We start from the raw sequence: 24199 nt of genomic DNA, 5'->3' as shown, positions 1-24199 counted from the left end.
GGTGCCACCACCAAAGTTTCCTGCGTGTAGCCCATAGAACCCCAAAATCAACGGGACGAGTTCTGGTCACATACTCCCTCAAAATGACATCCTGGCCTTCTTCTGGAACTCCCTCCCCTCTCAGACTCTCAAGGTTTCCTCCAGCGTGTCGGTTCCCACAGAGCAGACCTTTGGTCTGAGACCTGACGGTCCAGATGCCACGCATGCTGCCGCGTGGCGGCGGTGTCGAGGCTTGGGACAAGAGGAGGCCCCACGGTGCGGGCTGGGGCGCCAGGCACCGCGCGGGCGCTGAGGGTGGGGGTGACCCCCACCCCGGGCCGCCGCCGCGCTCCCAGAAAGGGGACAGAACAAGAGGCAAGAAAAAAAAAAAAAAAAGCAGCAGCCTGTGGCACCCGGTATTCCCAGGCGGTCTCCCATCCAAGTACTAACCAGGCCCGACCCTGCTTAGCTTCCGAGACCAGACGAGATCGGGGGCGTTCAGGGTGGTGTGGCCCTAGACGGCGGCGGAGGGCGCCCCTGCCCCGCTCGAGAAGCCGAGCCTCTCTGGGCTTCCCCGCCGCCGCCTCCCGCCCCAGGCCCCGCGCCGGGCCGGGCCGGGCTGGTTGAGTTCGCCGGCCGGGTCCCGCTGGCTCCCAGGGACGGGGGTGATGGGCGGGGCGGGGCGGGGCGGGGCGGGGTGGGGGGCTGTCTCTCTATACACACACACACACACTCACACTCACTCACACTCACACAAGATGCGCCTCCACGGCTGGACTCGCCAAGGTGGAGCCCTCCCAGCCCCCCTCGTCTCCTCGCCCGGCCTCCTTCACCTACCCGCTGCCCACCCCCAGCGCGTCGCTGCCGCTGACTGCGCAGGCGCGGGACGCTCGCCCTTTGACCCCAGCCAGGGGCCGCCCTCCCCCACAACCCCTTTCAGCTGCGCCCCCCCCCTCGCCCTGTGGGTGGGCTGCCGCCTATTCCCCCGGGCCAGGGCTGGGGCACAGCCAGTGTATGGGGCGTCTCTCTCTGGGGATGTGTCCCATGGGTGGGGTGGGGTGGCGTGGTTTGGGGGGCGCTGAAGAAATCAGTCCCCTCCATCTCCTACCTCTGGAAAACGCCCAAGCCCGTGGAGAACTGCCGGCACCGCTTCGTGGGGGCCGGGACCCTCCTCCGTGTCCTCCTGTGGCCCAGTCCAAGGGGCCTGGGCCTGGCCGGGGCTGCATTGGACCCCGACCACCCTGGCGTGTGGACTCGCTAAAAATCGGCCATTAGATATTGGATTCCAGCTTCCTGGAGGTCATTTCACTAATGAGTGCACCGGAAAGAGTTTCCTAATCCATCTGTGAGGGTGGCAACTGAAAGAGAATTTTAAAGCTGACAGAATAGGCGAGGGAAGGCATAGGAGATTTCCACACCCAGCAAGGAAGACTGTCCCGAAATGGAAGAAAGAAACGAGCAAACAGAGACACCGGTAGCCCGCCCGGAAAAGAGTCTGCCCCTGAGAGAAAGCACCCTGACCAGGTTCACCCGTGGGTGGGTGGCGAGCTAGCGGCATTCAGAAGAGCGAGGCCCGCAGTCTGTGCGGAAGACACCTGCGCTCGGGTGTGTGTGGCGGCGCGATTCACAAGCAGCTCTAGACGTTAAACCCAGGAGAAGCCAGGGAGTTCCCAACGCCCCAGGTGTCCTCAGCCCACGACTGGCTGCTGTGGGAATGCGAAGCCCGGCTCCTTGTCTCAGAGCGGGGTTCCCAGGAGGATCAGGCTGAAGCTGGGACTTGGCCTCAAAGTGTCCCCTCGCATGGCCACCCCCTTCCCCTTCCTGCTCCTCTACTCCTGGTGCCCCTCCATCCAGGGGCCAGACCTTAAAGAGTCACCGCAAGAGAATCCTGGTCCCAAAGGAGCCTTCTGGGGGACCGGTGCTGAGAGAGGTTGTGGGCATGGCCCGCTGGGGCTCTGCCCGACCCAGGGCTGAGAGATGCCACCTCCCAGCTCTGGGTCCCTGCAGGAAGTGTTGGCAAGCACAGGGCCGGTCCTCCAAAGGCCCAGGTGCAGGGAGCCCAGGCCAAGCAGCCTGTGGAAGAAGCCACTTGCCGTGCCACCCCGGGAACAGGACTGCAGGCCCCGGCCCTTCCCACCTCCTCCTCCTCCTCCTCCTCCTCCCCCCCGCCCCGCCCCCACAGGGCACAGGGCTCAGAGACACCTCAGACTCTTGCTACCCAAAGTGCAAAGGGCATCAGTTGCTCCTCCAACCCCCCCACCACCGCCCAGCAGACCACGTTGTCCAGCCAGCCCCCGGGCCTCCCTGGGGTGCCCAGCACAAAAGTGCAGACACCCACCGGACCCTCAGTCTCAGTTTTCGGAGGTTTTTGCCACTCTAAGGACCCGCAGGCCAGCTGGGCCTTCGGGCAGGACAGAGAGCCCCGGAATCCGACGTGGAGAGCTGCGTGTACGTCCCCATCAGGAGGCGGTCCCCACCTCCGCGGCTCTCCCCTTGCGGGGAGCGGCAGCCCAGCCGGCAGCCGCAGGGCCTCAGGGAAGACACCAGGCTGGGCCCCCGCGGCACAGCGGGGGCGCGTCCCCCGCACTCACGCGACTTAGGGACGGCTGCTGGAGACTGCTGCGGCCACCCTGCTGCCGGGTTTCTGGAGGGCTTCCTGGAAGCAGCATCCACACCAAGCCCTTGGAAGGCCCAGGCGACGGAGGAGCCGGTCAGGCAGGGGCCGAGGACGGTGAGAGGCCGGGCGGGAAGGAGCGTGTCAGGCAGGGGCAGAGGACGGTGACCGGCCGGGCGGGGAGGAGCCGGTCAGGCGGGGGCCCAGGACAGTGACGGGCCTGGCCGGGGAGGAGTGCGTCAGGCAGGGGCAGAGGAGACGGGCTGGGTAAGGGTTAGGGTTACAGTTAGGGCACAATTCACAATCCCAAAGACGTGGAAGCGACCCGAGTGCCCATCCATCCAGGAGTGCATCAATAAAATGTGGCGCGTGGACACCACGGAGTGCCATTCGGCTGTGAGGAGCAGCGGTGAGAGGGCGCCTCTCGTGTTCTCCTGGCCAGAGCTGGAACCCGTTCCAGTAAACCAAGTATCCCAAGAATGGACACACGAGCACCACGTGAGCGCGCTCACCAGCAAATTGGTACGAACGGATGGACGCCTAAGTGGACAGAGAGGAATCACCTTCATCGGGTGGGTGTCGGGCGGGTGGGGGGAGGGGAGGGGCATACACATCCATTAGGCATGGGGTGGGTGCGCACCGACTGGGGGATGGGCGCACTTGAAGCTCTGACCCGAGGGGGGAGGCTTGGAGAGGGCAAGGCACCCGACCTTAACATTGGTACCCCCACAATACGCTGGAACAACATGAGAGGTATATGAATAAGAACACAGGGGGGGCCGGGCGCGGTGGCTCACGCCTGTAATCCTAGCTCTCTGGGAGGCCGAGGCGGGCGGATTGCTCCAGGTCAGGAGTTCGAAACCAGCCTGAGCAAGAGCGAGACCCCGTCTCTACTAAAAATAGAAAGAAATTAATTGGCCAACTAATATATATAGAAAAACACAGCCGGGCGTGGTGGTGCATGCCTGTAGTCCCAACTACTCGGGAGGCTGAGGCAGCAGGATTGCTTGAGCCCGGAGATTGAGGTTGCTGTGAGCTAGGCTGACGCCATGGCACTCACTCTAGCCTGGGCAGCAAAACGAGACTCTGTCTCAAAAAAAAAAAAAAAAAAAGAACACAGGGGGGAGGGCGGCACGGGCAACACATGTCACCTGAATACTTGTACTCCCATCATCTGCTTGAAAAGAGAGAGAAAAGAAAATGCAATCCTAGAGGTAAGAGACACTTTTTAAAAATAATGAATCCGAAGAGAAAAGTAAAAGGAGGCCTGTGGAGCAGGTCTGGGTGTGACTCCGGATCCCCCAACATCAGGTGCCACCACCAAAGTTTCCTGCGTGTAGCCCATAGAACCCCAAAATCAACGGGACGAGTTCTGGTCACATACTCCCTCAAAATGACATCCTGGCCTTCTTCTGGAACTCCCTCCCCTCTCAGACTCTCAAGGTTTCCTCCAGCGTGTCGGTTCCCACAGAGCAGACCTTTGGTCTGAGACCTGACGGTCCAGATGCCACGCATGCTGCCGCGTGGCGGCGGTGTCGAGGCTTGGGACAAGAGGAGGCCCCACGGTGCGGGCTGGGGCGCCAGGCACCGCGCGGGCGCTGAGGGTGGGGGTGACCCCCACCCCGGGCCGCCGCCGCGCTCCCAGAAAGGGGACAGAACAAGAGGCAAGAAAAAAAAAAAAAAAAGCAGCAGCCTGTGGCACCCGGTATTCCCAGGCGGTCTCCCATCCAAGTACTAACCAGGCCCGACCCTGCTTAGCTTCCGAGACCAGACGAGATCGGGGGCGTTCAGGGTGGTGTGGCCCTAGACGGCGGCGGAGGGCGCCCCTGCCCCGCTCGAGAAGCCGAGCCTCTCTGGGCTTCCCCGCCGCCGCCTCCCGCCCCAGGCCCCGCGCCGGGCCGGGCCGGGCTGGTTGAGTTCGCCGGCCGGGTCCCGCTGGCTCCCAGGGACGGGGGTGATGGGCGGGGCGGGGCGGGGCGGGGCGGGGTGGGGGGCTGTCTCTCTATACACACACACACACACTCACACTCACTCACACTCACACAAGATGCGCCTCCACGGCTGGACTCGCCAAGGTGGAGCCCTCCCAGCCCCCCTCGTCTCCTCGCCCGGCCTCCTTCACCTACCCGCTGCCCACCCCCAGCGCGTCGCTGCCGCTGACTGCGCAGGCGCGGGACGCTCGCCCTTTGACCCCAGCCAGGGGCCGCCCTCCCCCACAACCCCTTTCAGCTGCGCCCCCCCCCTCGCCCTGTGGGTGGGCTGCCGCCTATTCCCCCGGGCCAGGGCTGGGGCACAGCCAGTGTATGGGGCGTCTCTCTCTGGGGATGTGTCCCATGGGTGGGGTGGGGTGGCGTGGTTTGGGGGGCGCTGAAGAAATCAGTCCCCTCCATCTCCTACCTCTGGAAAACGCCCAAGCCCGTGGAGAACTGCCGGCACCGCTTCGTGGGGGCCGGGACCCTCCTCCGTGTCCTCCTGTGGCCCAGTCCAAGGGGCCTGGGCCTGGCCGGGGCTGCATTGGACCCCGACCACCCTGGCGTGTGGACTCGCTAAAAATCGGCCATTAGATATTGGATTCCAGCTTCCTGGAGGTCATTTCACTAATGAGTGCACCGGAAAGAGTTTCCTAATCCATCTGTGAGGGTGGCAACTGAAAGAGAATTTTAAAGCTGACAGAATAGGCGAGGGAAGGCATAGGAGATTTCCACACCCAGCAAGGAAGACTGTCCCGAAATGGAAGAAAGAAACGAGCAAACAGAGACACCGGTAGCCCGCCCGGAAAAGAGTCTGCCCCTGAGAGAAAGCACCCTGACCAGGTTCACCCGTGGGTGGGTGGCGAGCTAGCGGCATTCAGAAGAGCGAGGCCCGCAGTCTGTGCGGAAGACACCTGCGCTCGGGTGTGTGTGGCGGCGCGATTCACAAGCAGCTCTAGACGTTAAACCCAGGAGAAGCCAGGGAGTTCCCAACGCCCCAGGTGTCCTCAGCCCACGACTGGCTGCTGTGGGAATGCGAAGCCCGGCTCCTTGTCTCAGAGCGGGGTTCCCAGGAGGATCAGGCTGAAGCTGGGACTTGGCCTCAAAGTGTCCCCTCGCATGGCCACCCCCTTCCCCTTCCTGCTCCTCTACTCCTGGTGCCCCTCCATCCAGGGGCCAGACCTTAAAGAGTCACCGCAAGAGAATCCTGGTCCCAAAGGAGCCTTCTGGGGGACCGGTGCTGAGAGAGGTTGTGGGCATGGCCCGCTGGGGCTCTGCCCGACCCAGGGCTGAGAGATGCCACCTCCCAGCTCTGGGTCCCTGCAGGAAGTGTTGGCAAGCACAGGGCCGGTCCTCCAAAGGCCCAGGTGCAGGGAGCCCAGGCCAAGCAGCCTGTGGAAGAAGCCACTTGCCGTGCCACCCCGGGAACAGGACTGCAGGCCCCGGCCCTTCCCACCTCCTCCTCCTCCTCCTCCTCCTCCCCCCCGCCCCGCCCCCACAGGGCACAGGGCTCAGAGACACCTCAGACTCTTGCTACCCAAAGTGCAAAGGGCATCAGTTGCTCCTCCAACCCCCCCACCACCGCCCAGCAGACCACGTTGTCCAGCCAGCCCCCGGGCCTCCCTGGGGTGCCCAGCACAAAAGTGCAGACACCCACCGGACCCTCAGTCTCAGTTTTCGGAGGTTTTTGCCACTCTAAGGACCCGCAGGCCAGCTGGGCCTTCGGGCAGGACAGAGAGCCCCGGAATCCGACGTGGAGAGCTGCGTGTACGTCCCCATCAGGAGGCGGTCCCCACCTCCGCGGCTCTCCCCTTGCGGGGAGCGGCAGCCCAGCCGGCAGCCGCAGGGCCTCAGGGAAGACACCAGGCTGGGCCCCCGCGGCACAGCGGGGGCGCGTCCCCCGCACTCACGCGACTTAGGGACGGCTGCTGGAGACTGCTGCGGCCACCCTGCTGCCGGGTTTCTGGAGGGCTTCCTGGAAGCAGCATCCACACCAAGCCCTTGGAAGGCCCAGGCGACGGAGGAGCCGGTCAGGCAGGGGCCGAGGACGGTGAGAGGCCGGGCGGGAAGGAGCGTGTCAGGCAGGGGCAGAGGACGGTGACCGGCCGGGCGGGGAGGAGCCGGTCAGGCGGGGGCCCAGGACAGTGACGGGCCTGGCCGGGGAGGAGTGCGTCAGGCAGGGGCAGAGGAGACGGGCTGGGTAAGGGTTAGGGTTACAGTTAGGGCACAATTCACAATCCCAAAGACGTGGAAGCGACCCGAGTGCCCATCCATCCAGGAGTGCATCAATAAAATGTGGCGCGTGGACACCACGGAGTGCCATTCGGCTGTGAGGAGCAGCGGTGAGAGGGCGCCTCTCGTGTTCTCCTGGCCAGAGCTGGAACCCGTTCCAGTAAACCAAGTATCCCAAGAATGGACACACGAGCACCACGTGAGCGCGCTCACCAGCAAATTGGTACGAACGGATGGACGCCTAAGTGGACAGAGAGGAATCACCTTCATCGGGTGGGTGTCGGGCGGGTGGGGGGAGGGGAGGGGCATACACATCCATTAGGCATGGGGTGGGTGCGCACCGACTGGGGGATGGGCGCACTTGAAGCTCTGACCCGAGGGGGGAGGCTTGGAGAGGGCAAGGCACCCGACCTTAACATTGGTACCCCCACAATACGCTGGAACAACATGAGAGGTATATGAATAAGAACACAGGGGGGGCCGGGCGCGGTGGCTCACGCCTGTAATCCTAGCTCTCTGGGAGGCCGAGGCGGGCGGATTGCTCCAGGTCAGGAGTTCGAAACCAGCCTGAGCAAGAGCGAGACCCCGTCTCTACTAAAAATAGAAAGAAATTAATTGGCCAACTAATATATATAGAAAAACACAGCCGGGCGTGGTGGTGCATGCCTGTAGTCCCAACTACTCGGGAGGCTGAGGCAGCAGGATTGCTTGAGCCCGGAGATTGAGGTTGCTGTGAGCTAGGCTGACGCCATGGCACTCACTCTAGCCTGGGCAGCAAAACGAGACTCTGTCTCAAAAAAAAAAAAAAAAAAGAACACAGGGGGGAGGGCGGCACGGGCAACACATGTCACCTGAATACTTGTACTCCCATCATCTGCTTGAAAAGAGAGAGAAAAGAAAATGCAATCCTAGAGGTAAGAGACACTTTTTAAAAATAATGAATCCGAAGAGAAAAGTAAAAGGAGGCCTGTGGAGCAGGTCTGGGTGTGACTCCGGATCCCCCAACATCAGGTGCCACCACCAAAGTTTCCTGCGTGTAGCCCATAGAACCCCAAAATCAACGGGACGAGTTCTGGTCACATACTCCCTCAAAATGACATCCTGGCCTTCTTCTGGAACTCCCTCCCCTCTCAGACTCTCAAGGTTTCCTCCAGCGTGTCGGTTCCCACAGAGCAGACCTTTGGTCTGAGACCTGACAGTCCAGATGCCACGCATGCTGCCGCGTGGCGGCGGTGTCGAGGCTTGGGACAAGAGGAGGCCCCACGGTGCGGGCTGGGGCGCCAGGCACCGCGCGGGCGCTGAGGGTGGGGGTGACCCCCACCCCGGGCCGCCGCCGCGCTCCCAGAAAGGGGACAGAACAAGAGGCAAGAAAAAAAAAAAAAAAAGCAGCAGCCTGTGGCACCCGGTATTCCCAGGCGGTCTCCCATCCAAGTACTAACCAGGCCCGACCCTGCTTAGCTTCCGAGACCAGACGAGATCGGGGGCGTTCAGGGTGGTGTGGCCCTAGACGGCGGCGGAGGGCGCCCCTGCCCCGCTCGAGAAGCCGAGCCTCTCTGGGCTTCCCCGCCGCCGCCTCCCGCCCCAGGCCCCGCGCCGGGCCGGGCCGGGCTGGTTGAGTTCGCCGGCCGGGTCCCGCTGGCTCCCAGGGACGGGGGTGATGGGCGGGGCGGGGCGGGGCGGGGCGGGGTGGGGGGCTGTCTCTCTATACACACACACACACACTCACACTCACTCACACTCACACAAGATGCGCCTCCACGGCTGGACTCGCCAAGGTGGAGCCCTCCCAGCCCCCCTCGTCTCCTCGCCCGGCCTCCTTCACCTACCCGCTGCCCACCCCCAGCGCGTCGCTGCCGCTGACTGCGCAGGCGCGGGACGCTCGCCCTTTGACCCCAGCCAGGGGCCGCCCTCCCCCACAACCCCTTTCAGCTGCGCCCCCCCCCTCGCCCTGTGGGTGGGCTGCCGCCTATTCCCCCGGGCCAGGGCTGGGGCACAGCCAGTGTATGGGGCGTCTCTCTCTGGGGATGTGTCCCATGGGTGGGGTGGGGTGGCGTGGTTTGGGGGGCGCTGAAGAAATCAGTCCCCTCCATCTCCTACCTCTGGAAAACGCCCAAGCCCGTGGAGAACTGCCGGCACCGCTTCGTGGGGGCCGGGACCCTCCTCCGTGTCCTCCTGTGGCCCAGTCCAAGGGGCCTGGGCCTGGCCGGGGCTGCATTGGACCCCGACCACCCTGGCGTGTGGACTCGCTAAAAATCGGCCATTAGATATTGGATTCCAGCTTCCTGGAGGTCATTTCACTAATGAGTGCACCGGAAAGAGTTTCCTAATCCATCTGTGAGGGTGGCAACTGAAAGAGAATTTTAAAGCTGACAGAATAGGCGAGGGAAGGCATAGGAGATTTCCACACCCAGCAAGGAAGACTGTCCCGAAATGGAAGAAAGAAACGAGCAAACAGAGACACCGGTAGCCCGCCCGGAAAAGAGTCTGCCCCTGAGAGAAAGCACCCTGACCAGGTTCACCCGTGGGTGGGTGGCGAGCTAGCGGCATTCAGAAGAGCGAGGCCCGCAGTCTGTGCGGAAGACACCTGCGCTCGGGTGTGTGTGGCGGCGCGATTCACAAGCAGCTCTAGACGTTAAACCCAGGAGAAGCCAGGGAGTTCCCAACGCCCCAGGTGTCCTCAGCCCACGACTGGCTGCTGTGGGAATGCGAAGCCCGGCTCCTTGTCTCAGAGCGGGGTTCCCAGGAGGATCAGGCTGAAGCTGGGACTTGGCCTCAAAGTGTCCCCTCGCATGGCCACCCCCTTCCCCTTCCTGCTCCTCTACTCCTGGTGCCCCTCCATCCAGGGGCCAGACCTTAAAGAGTCACCGCAAGAGAATCCTGGTCCCAAAGGAGCCTTCTGGGGGACCGGTGCTGAGAGAGGTTGTGGGCATGGCCCGCTGGGGCTCTGCCCGACCCAGGGCTGAGAGATGCCACCTCCCAGCTCTGGGTCCCTGCAGGAAGTGTTGGCAAGCACAGGGCCGGTCCTCCAAAGGCCCAGGTGCAGGGAGCCCAGGCCAAGCAGCCTGTGGAAGAAGCCACTTGCCGTGCCACCCCGGGAACAGGACTGCAGGCCCCGGCCCTTCCCACCTCCTCCTCCTCCTCCTCCTCCTCCCCCCCGCCCCGCCCCCACAGGGCACAGGGCTCAGAGACACCTCAGACTCTTGCTACCCAAAGTGCAAAGGGCATCAGTTGCTCCTCCAACCCCCCCACCACCGCCCAGCAGACCACGTTGTCCAGCCAGCCCCCGGGCCTCCCTGGGGTGCCCAGCACAAAAGTGCAGACACCCACCGGACCCTCAGTCTCAGTTTTCGGAGGTTTTTGCCACTCTAAGGACCCGCAGGCCAGCTGGGCCTTCGGGCAGGACAGAGAGCCCCGGAATCCGACGTGGAGAGCTGCGTGTACGTCCCCATCAGGAGGCGGTCCCCACCTCCGCGGCTCTCCCCTTGCGGGGAGCGGCAGCCCAGCCGGCAGCCGCAGGGCCTCAGGGAAGACACCAGGCTGGGCCCCCGCGGCACAGCGGGGGCGCGTCCCCCGCACTCACGCGACTTAGGGACGGCTGCTGGAGACTGCTGCGGCCACCCTGCTGCCGGGTTTCTGGAGGGCTTCCTGGAAGCAGCATCCACACCAAGCCCTTGGAAGGCCCAGGCGACGGAGGAGCCGGTCAGGCAGGGGCCGAGGACGGTGAGAGGCCGGGCGGGAAGGAGCGTGTCAGGCAGGGGCAGAGGACGGTGACCGGCCGGGCGGGGAGGAGCCGGTCAGGCGGGGGCCCAGGACAGTGACGGGCCTGGCCGGGGAGGAGTGCGTCAGGCAGGGGCAGAGGAGACGGGCTGGGTAAGGGTTAGGGTTACAGTTAGGGCACAATTCACAATCCCAAAGACGTGGAAGCGACCCGAGTGCCCATCCATCCAGGAGTGCATCAATAAAATGTGGCGCGTGGACACCACGGAGTGCCATTCGGCTGTGAGGAGCAGCGGTGAGAGGGCGCCTCTCGTGTTCTCCTGGCCAGAGCTGGAACCCGTTCCAGTAAACCAAGTATCCCAAGAATGGACACACGAGCACCACGTGAGCGCGCTCACCAGCAAATTGGTACGAACGGATGGACGCCTAAGTGGACAGAGAGGAATCACCTTCATCGGGTGGGTGTCGGGCGGGTGGGGGGAGGGGAGGGGCATACACATCCATTAGGCATGGGGTGGGTGCGCACCGACTGGGGGATGGGCGCACTTGAAGCTCTGACCCGAGGGGGGAGGCTTGGAGAGGGCAAGGCACCCGACCTTAACATTGGTACCCCCACAATACGCTGGAACAACATGAGAGGTATATGAATAAGAACACAGGGGGGGCCGGGCGCGGTGGCTCACGCCTGTAATCCTAGCTCTCTGGGAGGCCGAGGCGGGCGGATTGCTCCAGGTCAGGAGTTCGAAACCAGCCTGAGCAAGAGCGAGACCCCGTCTCTACTAAAAATAGAAAGAAATTAATTGGCCAACTAATATATATAGAAAAACACAGCCGGGCGTGGTGGTGCATGCCTGTAGTCCCAACTACTCGGGAGGCTGAGGCAGCAGGATTGCTTGAGCCCGGAGATTGAGGTTGCTGTGAGCTAGGCTGACGCCATGGCACTCACTCTAGCCTGGGCAGCAAAACGAGACTCTGTCTCAAAAAAAAAAAAAAAAAAAGAACACAGGGGGGAGGGCGGCACGGGCAACACATGTCACCTGAATACTTGTACTCCCATCATCTGCTTGAAAAGAGAGAGAAAAGAAAATGCAATCCTAGAGGTAAGAGACACTTTTTAAAAATAATGAATCCGAAGAGAAAAGTAAAAGGAGGCCTGTGGAGCAGGTCTGGGTGTGACTCCGGATCCCCCAACATCAGGTGCCACCACCAAAGTTTCCTGCGTGTAGCCCATAGAACCCCAAAATCAACGGGACGAGTTCTGGTCACATACTCCCTCAAAATGACATCCTGGCCTTCTTCTGGAACTCCCTCCCCTCTCAGACTCTCAAGGTTTCCTCCAGCGTGTCGGTTCCCACAGAGCAGACCTTTGGTCTGAGACCTGACGGTCCAGATGCCACGCATGCTGCCGCGTGGCGGCGGTGTCGAGGCTTGGGACAAGAGGAGGCCCCACGGTGCGGGCTGGGGCGCCAGGCACCGCGCGGGCGCTGAGGGTGGGGGTGACCCCCACCCCGGGCCGCCGCCGCGCTCCCAGAAAGGGGACAGAACAAGAGGCAAGAAAAAAAAAAAAAAAAGCAGCAGCCTGTGGCACCCGGTATTCCCAGGCGGTCTCCCATCCAAGTACTAACCAGGCCCGACCCTGCTTAGCTTCCGAGACCAGACGAGATCGGGGGCGTTCAGGGTGGTGTGGCCCTAGACGGCGGCGGAGGGCGCCCCTGCCCCGCTCGAGAAGCCGAGCCTCTCTGGGCTTCCCCGCCGCCGCCTCCCGCCCCAGGCCCCGCGCCGGGCCCGGCCGGGCTGGTTGAGTTCGCCGGCCGGGTCCCGCTGGCTCCCAGGGACGGGGGTGATGGGCGGGGCGGGGCGGGGCGGGGCGGGGTGGGGGGGCTGTCTCTCTATACACACACACACACACTCACACTCACTCACACTCACACAAGATGCGCCTCCACGGCTGGACTCGCCAAGGTGGAGCCCTCCCAGCCCCCCTCGTCTCCTCGCCCGGCCTCCTTCACCTACCCGCTGCCCACCCCCAGCGCGTCGCTGCCGCTGACTGCGCAGGCGCGGGACGCTCGCCCTTTGACCCCAGCCAGGGGCCGCCCTCCCCCACAACCCCTTTCAGCTGCGCCCCCCCCCTCGCCCTGTGGGTGGGCTGCCGCCTATTCCCCCGGGCCAGGGCTGGGGCACAGCCAGTGTATGGGGCGTCTCTCTCTGGGGATGTGTCCCATGGGTGGGGTGGGGTGGCGTGGTTTGGGGGGCGCTGAAGAAATCAGTCCCCTCCATCTCCTACCTCTGGAAAACGCCCAAGCCCGTGGAGAACTGCCGGCACCGCTTCGTGGGGGCCGGGACCCTCCTCCGTGTCCTCCTGTGGCCCAGTCCAAGGGGCCTGGGCCTGGCCGGGGCTGCATTGGACCCCGACCACCCTGGCGTGTGGACTCGCTAAAAATCGGCCATTAGATATTGGATTCCAGCTTCCTGGAGGTCATTTCACTAATGAGTGCACCGGAAAGAGTTTCCTAATCCATCTGTGAGGGTGGCAACTGAAAGAGAATTTTAAAGCTGACAGAATAGGCGAGGGAAGGCATAGGAGATTTCCACAGCCAGCAAGGAAGACTTTCCCGAAATGGAAGAAAGAAACGAGCAAACAGAGACACCGGTAGCCCGCCCGGAAAAGAGTCTGCCCCTGAGAGAAAGCACCCTGACCAGGTTCACCCGTGGGTGGGTGGCGAGCTAGCGGCATTCAGAAGAGCGAGGCCCGCAGTCTGTGCGGAAGACACCTGCGCTCGGGTGTGTGTGGCGGCGCGATTCACAAGCAGCTCTAGACGTTAAACCCAGGAGAAGCCAGGGAGTTCCCAACGCCCCAGGTGTCCTCAGCCCACGACTGGCTGCTGTGGGAATGCGAAGCCCGGCTCCTTGTCTCAGAGCGGGGTTCCCAGGAGGATCAGGCTGAAGCTGGGACTTGGCCTCAAAGTGTCCCCTCGCATGGCCACCCCCTTCCCCTTCCTGCTCCTCTACTCCTGGTGCCCCTCCATCCAGGGGCCAGACCTTAAAGAGTCACCGCAAGAGAATCCTGGTCCCAAAGGAGCCTTCTGGGGGACCGGTGCTGAGAGAGGTTGTGGGCATGGCCCGCTGGGGCTCTGCCCGACCCAGGGCTGAGAGATGCCACCTCCCAGCTCTGGGTCCCTGCAGGAAGTGTTGGCAAGCACAGGGCCGGTCCTCCAAAGGCCCAGGTGCAGGGAGCCCAGGCCAAGCAGCCTGTGGAAGAAGCCACTTGCCGTGCCACCCCGGGAACAGGACTGCAGGCCCCGGCCCTTCCCACCTCCTCCTCCTCCTCCTCCTCCTCCCCCCCGCCCCGCCCCCACAGGGCACAGGGCTCAGAGACACCTCAGACTCTTGCTACCCAAAGTGCAAAGGGCATCAGTTGCTCCTCCAACCCCCCCACCACCGCCCAGCAGACCACGTTGTCCAGCCAGCCCCCGGGCCTCCCTGGGGTGCCCAGCACAAAAGTGCAGACACCCACCGGACCCTCAGTCTCAGTTTTCGGAGGTTTTTGCCACTCTAAGGACCCGCAGGCCAGCTGGGCCTTCGGGCAGGACAGAGAGCCCCGGAATCCGACGTGGAGAGCTGCGTGTACGTCCCCATCAGGAGGCGGTCCCCACCTCCGCGGCTCTCCCCTTGCGGGGAGCGGCAGCCCAGCCGGCAGCCGCAGGGCCTCAGGGAAGACACCAGGCTGGGCCCCCGCGGCACAGCGGGGGCGCGTCCCCCGCACTCACGCGACTTAGGGACGGCTGCTGGAGACTGCTGCGGCCACCCTGCTGCCGGGTTTCTGGAGGGCTTCCTGGAAGCAGCATCCACACCAAGCCCTTGGAAGGCCCAGGCGACGGAGGAGCCGGTCAGGCAGGGGCCGAGGACGGTGAGAGGCCGGGCGGGAAGGAGCGTGTCAGGCAGGGGCAGAGGACGGTGACCGGCCGGGCGGGGAGGAGCCGGTCAGGCGGGGGCCCAGGACAGTGACGGGCCTGGCCGGGGAGGAGTGCGTCAGGCAGGGGCAGAGGAGACGGGCTGGGTAAGGGTTAGGGTTACAGTTAGGGCACAATTCACAATCCCAAAGACGTGGAAGCGACCCGAGTGCCCATCCATCCAGGAGTGCATCAATAAAATGTGGCGCGTGGACACCACGGAGTGCCATTCGGCTGTGAGGAGCAGCGGTGAGAGGGCGCCTCTCGTGTTCTCCTGGCCAGAGCTGGAACCCGTTCCAGTAAACCAAGTATCCCAAGAATGGACACACGAGCACCACGTGAGCGCGCTCACCAGCAAATTGGTACGAACGGATGGACGCCTAAGTGGACAGAGAGGAATCACCTTCATCGGGTGGGTGTCGGGCGGGTGGGGGGAGGGGAGGGGCATACACATCCATTAGGCATGGGGTGGGTGCGCACCGACTGGGGGATGGGCGCACTTGAAGCTCTGACCCGAGGGGGGAGGCTTGGAGAGGGCAAGGCACCCGACCTTAACATTGGTACCCCCACAATACGCTGGAACAACATGAGAGGTATATGAATAAGAACACAGGGGGGGCCGGGCGCGGTGGCTCACGCCTGTAATCCTAGCTCTCTGGGAGGCCGAGGCGGGCGGATTGCTCCAGGTCAGGAGTTCGAAACCAGCCTGAGCAAGAGCGAGACCCCGTCTCTACTAAAAATAGAAAGAAATTAATTGGCCAACTAATATATATAGAAAAACACAGCCGGGCGTGGTGGTGCATGCCTGTAGTCCCAACTACTCGGGAGGCTGAGGCAGCAGGATTGCTTGAGCCCGGAGATTGAGGTTGCTGTGAGCTAGGCTGACGCCATGGCACTCACTCTAGCCTGGGCAGCAAAACGAGACTCTGTCTCAAAAAAAAAAAAAAAAAAAAGAACACAGGGGGGAGGGCGGCACGGGCAACACATGTCACCTGAATACTTGTACTCCCATCATCTGCTTGAAAAGAGAGAGAAAAGAAAATGCAATCCTAGAGGTAAGAGACACTTTTTAAAAATAATGAATCCGAAGAGAAAAGTAAAAGGAGGCCTGTGGAGCAGGTCTGGGTGTGACTCCGGATCCCCCAACATCAGGTGCCACCACCAAAGTTTCCTGCGTGTAGCCCATAGAACCCCAAAATCAACGGGACGAGTTCTGGTCACATACTCCCTCAAAATGACATCCTGGCCTTCTTCTGGAACTCCCTCCCCTCTCAGACTCTCAAGGTTTCCTCCAGCGTGTCGGTTCCCACAGAGCAGACCTTTGGTCTGAGACCTGACGGTCCAGATGCCACGCATGCTGCCGCGTGGCGGCGGTGTCGAGGCTTGGGACAAGAGGAGGCCCCACGGTGCGGGCTGGGGCGCCAGGCACCGCGCGGGCGCTGAGGGTGGGGGTGACCCCCACCCCGGGCCGCCGCCGCGCTCCCAGAAAGGGGACAGAACAAGAGGCAAGAAAAAAAAAAAAAAAAGCAGCAGCCTGTGGCACCCGGTATTCCCAGGCGGTCTCCCATCCAAGTACTAACCAGGCCCGACCCTGCTTAGCTTCCGAGACCAGACGAGATCGGGGGCGTTCAGGGTGGTGTGGCCCTAGACGGCGGCGGAGGGCGCCCCTGCCCCGCTCGAGAAGCCGAGCCTCTCTGGGCTTCCCCGCCGCCGCCTCCCGCCCCAGGCCCCGCGCCGGGCCGGGCCGGGCTGGTTGAGTTCGCCGGCCGGGTCCCGCTGGCTCCCAGGGACGGGGGTGATGGGCGGGGCGGGGCGGGGCGGGGCGGGGTGGGGGGCTGTCTCTCTATACACACACACACACACTCACACTCACTCACACTCACACAAGATGCGCCTCCACGGCTGGACTCGCCAAGGTGGAGCCCTCCCAGCCCCCCTCGTCTCCTCGCCCGGCCTCCTTCACCTACCCGCTGCCCACCCCCAGCGCGTCGCTGCCGCTGACTGCGCAGGCGCGGGACGCTCGCCCTTTGACCCCAGCCAGGGGCCGCCCTCCCCCACAACCCCTTTCAGCTGCGCCCCCCCCCTCGCCCTGTGGGTGGGCTGCCGCCTATTCCCCCGGGCCAGGGCTGGGGCACAGCCAGTGTATGGGGCGTCTCTCTCTGGGGATGTGTCCCATGGGTGGGGTGGGGTGGCGTGGTTTGGGGGGCGCTGAAGAAATCAGTCCCCTCCATCTCCTACCTCTGGAAAACGCCCAAGCCCGTGGAGAACTGCCGGCACCGCTTCGTGGGGGCCGGGACCCTCCTCCGTGTCCTCCTGTGGCCCAGTCCAAGGGGCCTGGGCCTGGCCGGGGCTGCATTGGACCCCGACCACCCTGGCGTGTGGACTCGCTAAAAATCGGCCATTAGATATTGGATTCCAGCTTCCTGGAGGTCATTTCACTAATGAGTGCACCGGAAAGAGTTTCCTAATCCATCTGTGAGGGTGGCAACTGAAAGAGAATTTTAAAGCTGACAGAATAGGCGAGGGAAGGCATAGGAGATTTCCACACCCAGCAAGGAAGACTTTCCCGAAATGGAAGAAAGAAACGAGCAAACAGAGACACCGGTAGCCCGCCCGGAAAAGAGTCTGCCCCTGAGAGAAAGCACCCTGACCAGGTTCACCCGTGGGTGGGTGGCGAGCTAGCGGCATTCAGAAGAGCGAGGCCCGCAGTCTGTGCGGAAGACACCTGCGCTCGGGTGTGTGTGGCGGCGCGATTCACAAGCAGCTCTAGACGTTAAACCCAGGAGAAGCCAGGGAGTTCCCAACGCCCCAGGTGTCCTCAGCCCACGACTGGCTGCTGTGGGAATGCGAAGCCCGGCTCCTTGTCTCAGAGCGGGGTTCCCAGGAGGATCAGGCTGAAGCTGGGACTTGGCCTCAAAGTGTCCCCTCGCATGGCCACCCCCTTCCCCTTCCTGCTCCTCTACTCCTGGTGCCCCTCCATCCAGGGGCCAGACCTTAAAGAGTCACCGCAAGAGAATCCTGGTCCCAAAGGAGCCTTCTGGGGGACCGGTGCTGAGAGAGGTTGTGGGCATGGCCCGCTGGGGCTCTGCCCGACCCAGGGCTGAGAGATGCCACCTCCCAGCTCTGGGTCCCTGCAGGAAGTGTTGGCAAGCACAGGGCCGGTCCTCCAAAGGCCCAGGTGCAGGGAGCCCAGGCCAAGCAGCCTGTGGAAGAAGCCACTTGCCGTGCCACCCCGGGAACAGGACTGCAGGCCCCGGCCCTTCCCACCTCCTCCTCCTCCTCCTCCTCCTCCCCCCCGCCCCGCCCCCACAGGGCACAGGGCTCAGAGACACCTCAGACTCTTGCTACCCAAAGTGCAAAGGGCATCAGTTGCTCCTCCAACCCCCCCACCACCGCCCAGCAGACCACGTTGTCCAGCCAGCCCCCGGGCCTCCCTGGGGTGCCCAGCACAAAAGTGCAGACACCCACCGGACCCTCAGTCTCAGTTTTCGGAGGTTTTTGCCACTCTAAGGACCCGCAGGCCAGCTGGGCCTTCGGGCAGGACAGAGAGCCCCGGAATCCGACGTGGAGAGCTGCGTGTACGTCCCCATCAGGAGGCGGTCCCCACCTCCGCGGCTCTCCCCTTGCGGGGAGCGGCAGCCCAGCCGGCAGCCGCAGGGCCTCAGGGAAGACACCAGGCTGGGCCCCCGCGGCACAGCGGGGGCGCGTCCCCCGCACTCACGCGACTTAGGGACGGCTGCTGGAGACTGCTGCGGCCACCCTGCTGCCGGGTTTCTGGAGGGCTTCCTGGAAGCAGCATCCACACCAAGCCCTTGGAAGGCCCAGGCGACGGAGGAGCCGGTCAGGCAGGGGCCGAGGACGGTGAGAGGCCGGGCGGGAAGGAGCGTGTCAGGCAGGGGCAGAGGACGGTGACCGGCCGGGCGGGGAGGAGCCGGTCAGGCGGGGGCCCAGGACAGTGACGGGCCTGGCCGGGGAGGAGTGCGTCAGGCAGGGGCAGAGGAGACGGGCTGGGTAAGGGTTAGGGTTACAGTTAGGGCACAATTCACAATCCCAAAGACGTGGAAGCGACCCGAGTGCCCATCCATCCAGGAGTGCATCAATAAAATGTGGCGCGTGGACACCACGGAGTGCCATTCGGCTGTGAGGAGCAGCGGTGAGAGGGCGCCTCTCGTGTTCTCCTGGCCAGAGCTGGAACCCGTTCCAGTAAACCAAGTATCCCAAGAATGGACACACGAGCACCACGTGAGCGCGCTCACCAGCAAATTGGTACGAACGGATGGACGCCTAAGTGGACAGAGAGGAATCACCTTCATCGGGTGGGTGTCGGGCGGGTGGGGGGAGGGGAGGGGCATACACATCCATTAGGCATGGGGTGGGTGCGCACCGACTGGGGGATGGGCGCACTTGAAGCTCTGACCCGAGGGGGGAGGCTTGGAGAGGGCAAGGCACCCGACCTTAACATTGGTACCCCCACAATACGCTGGAACAACATGAGAGGTATATGAATAAGAACACAGGGGGGGCCGGGCGCGGTGGCTCACGCCTGTAATCCTAGCTCTCTGGGAGGCCGAGGCGGGCGGATTGCTCCAGGTCAGGAGTTCGAAACCAGCCTGAGCAAGAGCGAGACCCCGTCTCTACTAAAAATAGAAAGAAATTAATTGGCCAACTAATATATATAGAAAAACACAGCCGGGCGTGGTGGTGCATGCCTGTAGTCCCAACTACTCGGGAGGCTGAGGCAGCAGGATTGCTTGAGCCCGGAGATTGAGGTTGCTGTGAGCTAGGCTGACGCCATGGCACTCACTCTAGCCTGGGCAGCAAAACGAGACTCTGTCTCAAAAAAAAAAAAAAAAAAAGAACACAGGGGGGAGGGCGGCACGGGCAACACATGTCACCTGAATACTTGTACTCCCATCATCTGCTTGAAAAGAGAGAGAAAAGAAAATGCAATCCTAGAGGTAAGAGACACTTTTTAAAAATAATGAATCCGAAGAGAAAAGTAAAAGGAGGCCTGTGGAGCAGGTCTGGGTGTGACTCCGGATCCCCCAACATCAGGTGCCACCACCAAAGTTTCCTGCGTGTAGCCCATAGAACCCCAAAATCAACGGGACGAGTTCTGGTCACATACTCCCTCAAAATGACATCCTGGCCTTCTTCTGGAACTCCCTCCCCTCTCAGACTCTCAAGGTTTCCTCCAGCGTGTCGGTTCCCACAGAGCAGACCTTTGGTCTGAGACCTGACGGTCCAGATGCCACGCATGCTGCCGCGTGGCGGCGGTGTCGAGGCTTGGGACAAGAGGAGGCCCCACGGTGCGGGCTGGGGCGCCAGGCACCGCGCGGGCGCTGAGGGTGGGGGTGACCCCCACCCCGGGCCGCCGCCGCGCTCCCAGAAAGGGGACAGAACAAGAGGCAAGAAAAAAAAAAAAAAAAGCAGCAGCCTGTGGCACCCGGTATTCCCAGGCGGTCTCCCATCCAAGTACTAACCAGGCCCGACCCTGCTTAGCTTCCGAGACCAGACGAGATCGGGGGCGTTCAGGGTGGTGTGGCCCTAGACGGCGGCGGAGGGCGCCCCTGCCCCGCTCGAGAAGCCGAGCCTCTCTGGGCTTCCCCGCCGCCGCCTCCCGCCCCAGGCCCCGCGCCGGGCCGGGCCGGGCTGGTTGAGTTCGCCGGCCGGGTCCCGCTGGCTCCCAGGGACGGGGGTGATGGGCGGGGCGGGGCGGGGCGGGGCGGGGTGGGGGGCTGTCTCTCTATACACACACACACACACTCACACTCACTCACACTCACACAAGATGCGCCTCCACGGCTGGACTCGCCAAGGTGGAGCCCTCCCAGCCCCCCTCGTCTCCTCGCCCGGCCTCCTTCACCTACCCGCTGCCCACCCCCAGCGCGTCGCTGCCGCTGACTGCGCAGGCGCGGGACGCTCGCCCTTTGACCCCAGCCAGGGGCCGCCCTCCCCCACAACCCCTTTCAGCTGCGCCCCCCCCCTCGCCCTGTGGGTGGGCTGCCGCCTATTCCCCCGGGCCAGGGCTGGGGCACAGCCAGTGTATGGGGCGTCTCTCTCTGGGGATGTGTCCCATGGGTGGGGTGGGGTGGCGTGGTTTGGGGGGCGCTGAAGAAATCAGTCCCCTCCATCTCCTACCTCTGGAAAACGCCCAAGCCCGTGGAGAACTGCCGGCACCGCTTCGTGGGGGCCGGGACCCTCCTCCGTGTCCTCCTGTGGCCCAGTCCAAGGGGCCTGGGCCTGGCCGGGGCTGCATTGGACCCCGACCACCCTGGCGTGTGGACTCGCTAAAAATCGGCCATTAGATATTGGATTCCAGCTTCCTGGAGGTCATTTCACTAATGAGTGCACCGGAAAGAGTTTCCTAATCCATCTGTGAGGGTGGCAACTGAAAGAGAATTTTAAAGCTGACAGAATAGGCGAGGGAAGGCATAGGAGATTTCCACACCCAGCAAGGAAGACTTTCCCGAAATGGAAGAAAGAAACGAGCAAACAGAGACACCGGTAGCCCGCCCGGAAAAGAGTCTGCCCCTGAGAGAAAGCACCCTGACCAGGTTCACCCGTGGGTGGGTGGCGAGCTAGCGGCATTCAGAAGAGCGAGGCCCGCAGTCTGTGCGGAAGACACGTGCGCTCGGGTGTGTGTGGCGGCGCGATTCCCAAGCAGCTCTAGACGTTAAACCCAGGAGAAGCCAGGGAGTTCCCAACGCCCCAGGTGTCCTCAGCCCACGACTGGCTGCTGTGGGAATGCGAAGCCCGGCTCCTTGTCTCAGAGCGGGGTTCCCAGGAGGATCAGGCTGAAGCTGGGACTTGGCCTCAAAGTGTCCCCTCGCATGGCCACCCCCTTCCCCTTCCTGCTCCTCTACTCCTGGTGCCCCTCCATCCAGGGGCCAGACCTTAAAGAGTCACCGCAAGAGAATCCTGGTCCCAAAGGAGCCTTCTGGGGGACCGGTGCTGAGAGAGGTTGTGGGCATGGCCCGCTGGGGCTCTGCCCGACCCAGGGCTGAGAGATGCCACCTCCCAGCTCTGGGTCCCTGCAGGAAGTGTTGGCAAGCACAGGGCCGGTCCTCCAAAGGCCCAGGTGCAGGGAGCCCAGGCCAAGCAGCCTGTGGAAGAAGCCACTTGCCGTGCCACCCCGGGAACAGGACTGCAGGCCCCGGCCCTTCCCACCTCCTCCTCCTCCTCCTCCTCCTCCCCCCCGCCCCGCCCCCACAGGGCACAGGGCTCAGAGACACCTCAGACTCTTGCTACCCAAAGTGCAAAGGGCATCAGTTGCTCCTCCAACCCCCCCACCACCGCCCAGCAGACCACGTTGTCCAGCCAGCCCCCGGGCCTCCCTGGGGTGCCCAGCACAAAAGTGCAGACACCCACCGGACCCTCAGTCTCAGTTTTCGGAGGTTTTTGCCACTCTAAGGACCCGCAGGCCAGCTGGGCCTTCGGGCAGGACAGAGAGCCCCGGAATCCGACGTGGAGAGCTGCGTGTACGTCCCCATCAGGAGGCGGTCCCCACCTCCGCGGCTCTCCCCTTGCGGGGAGCGGCAGCCCAGCCGGCAGCCGCAGGGCCTCAGGGAAGACACCAGGCTGGGCCCCCGCGGCACAGCGGGGGCGCGTCCCCCGCACTCACGCGACTTAGGGACGGCTGCTGGAGACTGCTGCGGCCACCCTGCTGCCGGGTTTCTGGAGGGCTTCCTGGAAGCAGCATCCACACCAAGCCCTTGGAAGGCCCAGGCGACGGAGGAGCCGGTCAGGCAGGGGCCGAGGACGGTGAGAGGCCGGGCGGGAAGGAGCGTGTCAGGCAGGGGCAGAGGACGGTGACCGGCCGGGCGGGGAGGAGCCGGTCAGGCGGGGGCCCAGGACAGTGACGGGCCTGGCCGGGGAGGAGTGCGTCAGGCAGGGGCAGAGGAGACGGGCTGGGTAAGGGTTAGGGTTACAGTTAGGGCACAATTCACAATCCCAAAGACGTGGAAGCGACCCCAGTGCCCATCCATCCAGGAGTGCATCAATAAAATGTGGCGCGTGGACACCACGGAGTGCCATTCGGCTGTGAGGAGCAGCGGTGAGAGGGCGCCTCTCGTGTTCTCCTGGCCAGAGCTGGAACCCGTTCCAGTAAACCAAGTATCCCAAGAATGGACACACGAGCACCACGTGAGCGCGCTCACCAGCAAATTGGTACGAACGGATGGACGCCTAAGTGGACAGAGAGGAATCACCTTCATCGGGTGGGTGTCGGGCGGGTGGGGGGAGGGGAGGGGCATACACATCCATTAGGCATGGGGTGGGTGCGCACCGACTGGGGGATGGGCGCACTTGAAGCTCTGACCCGAGGGGGGAGGCTTGGAGAGGGCAAGGCACCCGACCTTAACATTGGTACCCCCACAATACGCTGGAACAACATGAGAGGTATATGAATAAGAACACAGGGGGGGCCGGGCGCGGTGGCTCACGCCTGTAATCCTAGCTCTCTGGGAGGCCGAGGCGGGCGGATTGCTCCAGGTCAGGAGTTCGAAACCAGCCTGAGCAAGAGCGAGACCCCGTCTCTACTAAAAATAGAAAGAAATTAATTGGCCAACTAATATATATAGAAAAACACAGCCGGGCGTGGTGGTGCATGCCTGTAGTCCCAACTACTCGGGAGGCTGAGGCAGCAGGATTGCTTGAGCCCGGAGATTGAGGTTGCTGTGAGCTAGGCTGACGCCATGGCACTCACTCTAGCCTGGGCAGCAAAACGAGACTCTGTCTCAAAAAAAAAAAAAAAAAAAGAACACAGGGGGGAGGGCGGCACGGGCAACACATGTCACCTGAATACTTGTACTCCCATCATCTGCTTGAAAAGAGAGAGAAAAGAAAATGCAATCCTAGAGGTAAGAGACACTTTTTAAAAATAATGAATCCGAAGAGAAAAGTAAAAGGAGGCCTGTGGAGCAGGTCTGGGTGTGACTCCGGATCCCCCAACATCAGGTGCCACCACCAAAGTTTCCTGCGTGTAGCCCATAGAACCCCAAAATCAACGGGACGAGTTCTGGTCACATACTCCCTCAAAATGACATCCTGGCCTTCTTCTGGAACTCCCTCCCCTCTCAGACTCTCAAGGTTTCCTCCAGCGTGTCGGTTCCCACAGAGCAGACCTTTGGTCTGAGACCTGACAGTCCAGATGCCACGCATGCTGCCGCGTGGCGGCGGTGTCGAGGCTTGGGACAAGAGGAGGCCCCACGGTGCGGGCTGGGGCGCCAGGCACCGCGCGGGCGCTGAGGGTGGGGGTGACCCCCACCCCGGGCCGCCGCCGCGCTCCCAGAAAGGGGACAGAACAAGAGGCAAGAAAAAAAAAAAAAAAAGCAGCAGCCTGTGGCACCCGGTATTCCCAGGCGGTCTCCCATCCAAGTACTAACCAGGCCCGACCCTGCTTAGCTTCCGAGACCAGACGAGATCGGGGGCGTTCAGGGTGGTGTGGCCCTAGACGGCGGCGGAGGGCGCCCCTGCCCCGCTCGAGAAGCCGAGCCTCTCTGGGCTTCCCCGCCGCCGCCTCCCGCCCCAGGCCCCGCGCCGGGCCGGGCCGGGCTGGTTGAGTTCGCCGGCCGGGTCCCGCTGGCTCCCAGGGACGGGGGTGATGGGCGGGGCGGGGCGGGGCGGGGCGGGGTGGGGGGCTGTCTCTCTATACACACACACACACACTCACACTCACTCACACTCACACAAGATGCGCCTCCACGGCTGGACTCGCCAAGGTGGAGCCCTCCCAG

The 24199-nt window shown here is 63.2% G+C and overlaps 7 non-coding genes across 7 annotated transcripts; all 7 read right to left on the bottom strand.

Annotated features, from left to right (window-relative positions):
• Positions 1–380: 380 nt before the first annotated feature.
• On the bottom strand, positions 381–499 carry LOC142867071 (5S ribosomal RNA). The gene has a single exon (XR_012916802.1). It is a non-coding gene; the product is annotated as a 5S ribosomal RNA (ribosomal RNA).
• A 3784-nt stretch (positions 500–4283) lies between these two features.
• Positions 4284–4402, bottom strand: LOC142867070 (5S ribosomal RNA). The gene has a single exon (XR_012916801.1). It is a non-coding gene; the product is annotated as a 5S ribosomal RNA (ribosomal RNA).
• A 3783-nt stretch (positions 4403–8185) lies between these two features.
• LOC142867069 (5S ribosomal RNA) lies at positions 8186–8304 on the bottom strand. The gene has a single exon (XR_012916800.1). It is a non-coding gene; the product is annotated as a 5S ribosomal RNA (ribosomal RNA).
• Positions 8305–12088: 3784 nt separating this feature from the next.
• LOC142867067 (5S ribosomal RNA) lies at positions 12089–12207 on the bottom strand. Its single transcript, XR_012916798.1, has one exon. It is a non-coding gene; the product is annotated as a 5S ribosomal RNA (ribosomal RNA).
• Positions 12208–15993: 3786 nt separating this feature from the next.
• On the bottom strand, positions 15994–16112 carry LOC142867066 (5S ribosomal RNA). The gene has a single exon (XR_012916797.1). It is a non-coding gene; the product is annotated as a 5S ribosomal RNA (ribosomal RNA).
• Positions 16113–19896: 3784 nt separating this feature from the next.
• LOC142867065 (5S ribosomal RNA) lies at positions 19897–20015 on the bottom strand. The gene has a single exon (XR_012916796.1). It is a non-coding gene; the product is annotated as a 5S ribosomal RNA (ribosomal RNA).
• Positions 20016–23799: 3784 nt separating this feature from the next.
• On the bottom strand, positions 23800–23918 carry LOC142867064 (5S ribosomal RNA). The gene has a single exon (XR_012916795.1). It is a non-coding gene; the product is annotated as a 5S ribosomal RNA (ribosomal RNA).
• Positions 23919–24199: the final 281 nt, after the last annotated feature.

The sequence above is a fragment of the Microcebus murinus genome, unplaced genomic scaffold (assembly GCF_040939455.1).
Source record: "Microcebus murinus isolate Inina unplaced genomic scaffold, M.murinus_Inina_mat1.0 scaf013_hap2_Mmur4.0, whole genome shotgun sequence".
Lineage (NCBI taxonomy): Eukaryota > Metazoa > Chordata > Mammalia > Primates > Cheirogaleidae > Microcebus > Microcebus murinus.
This window is presented reverse-complemented; position numbering and strand designations above follow the sequence as displayed.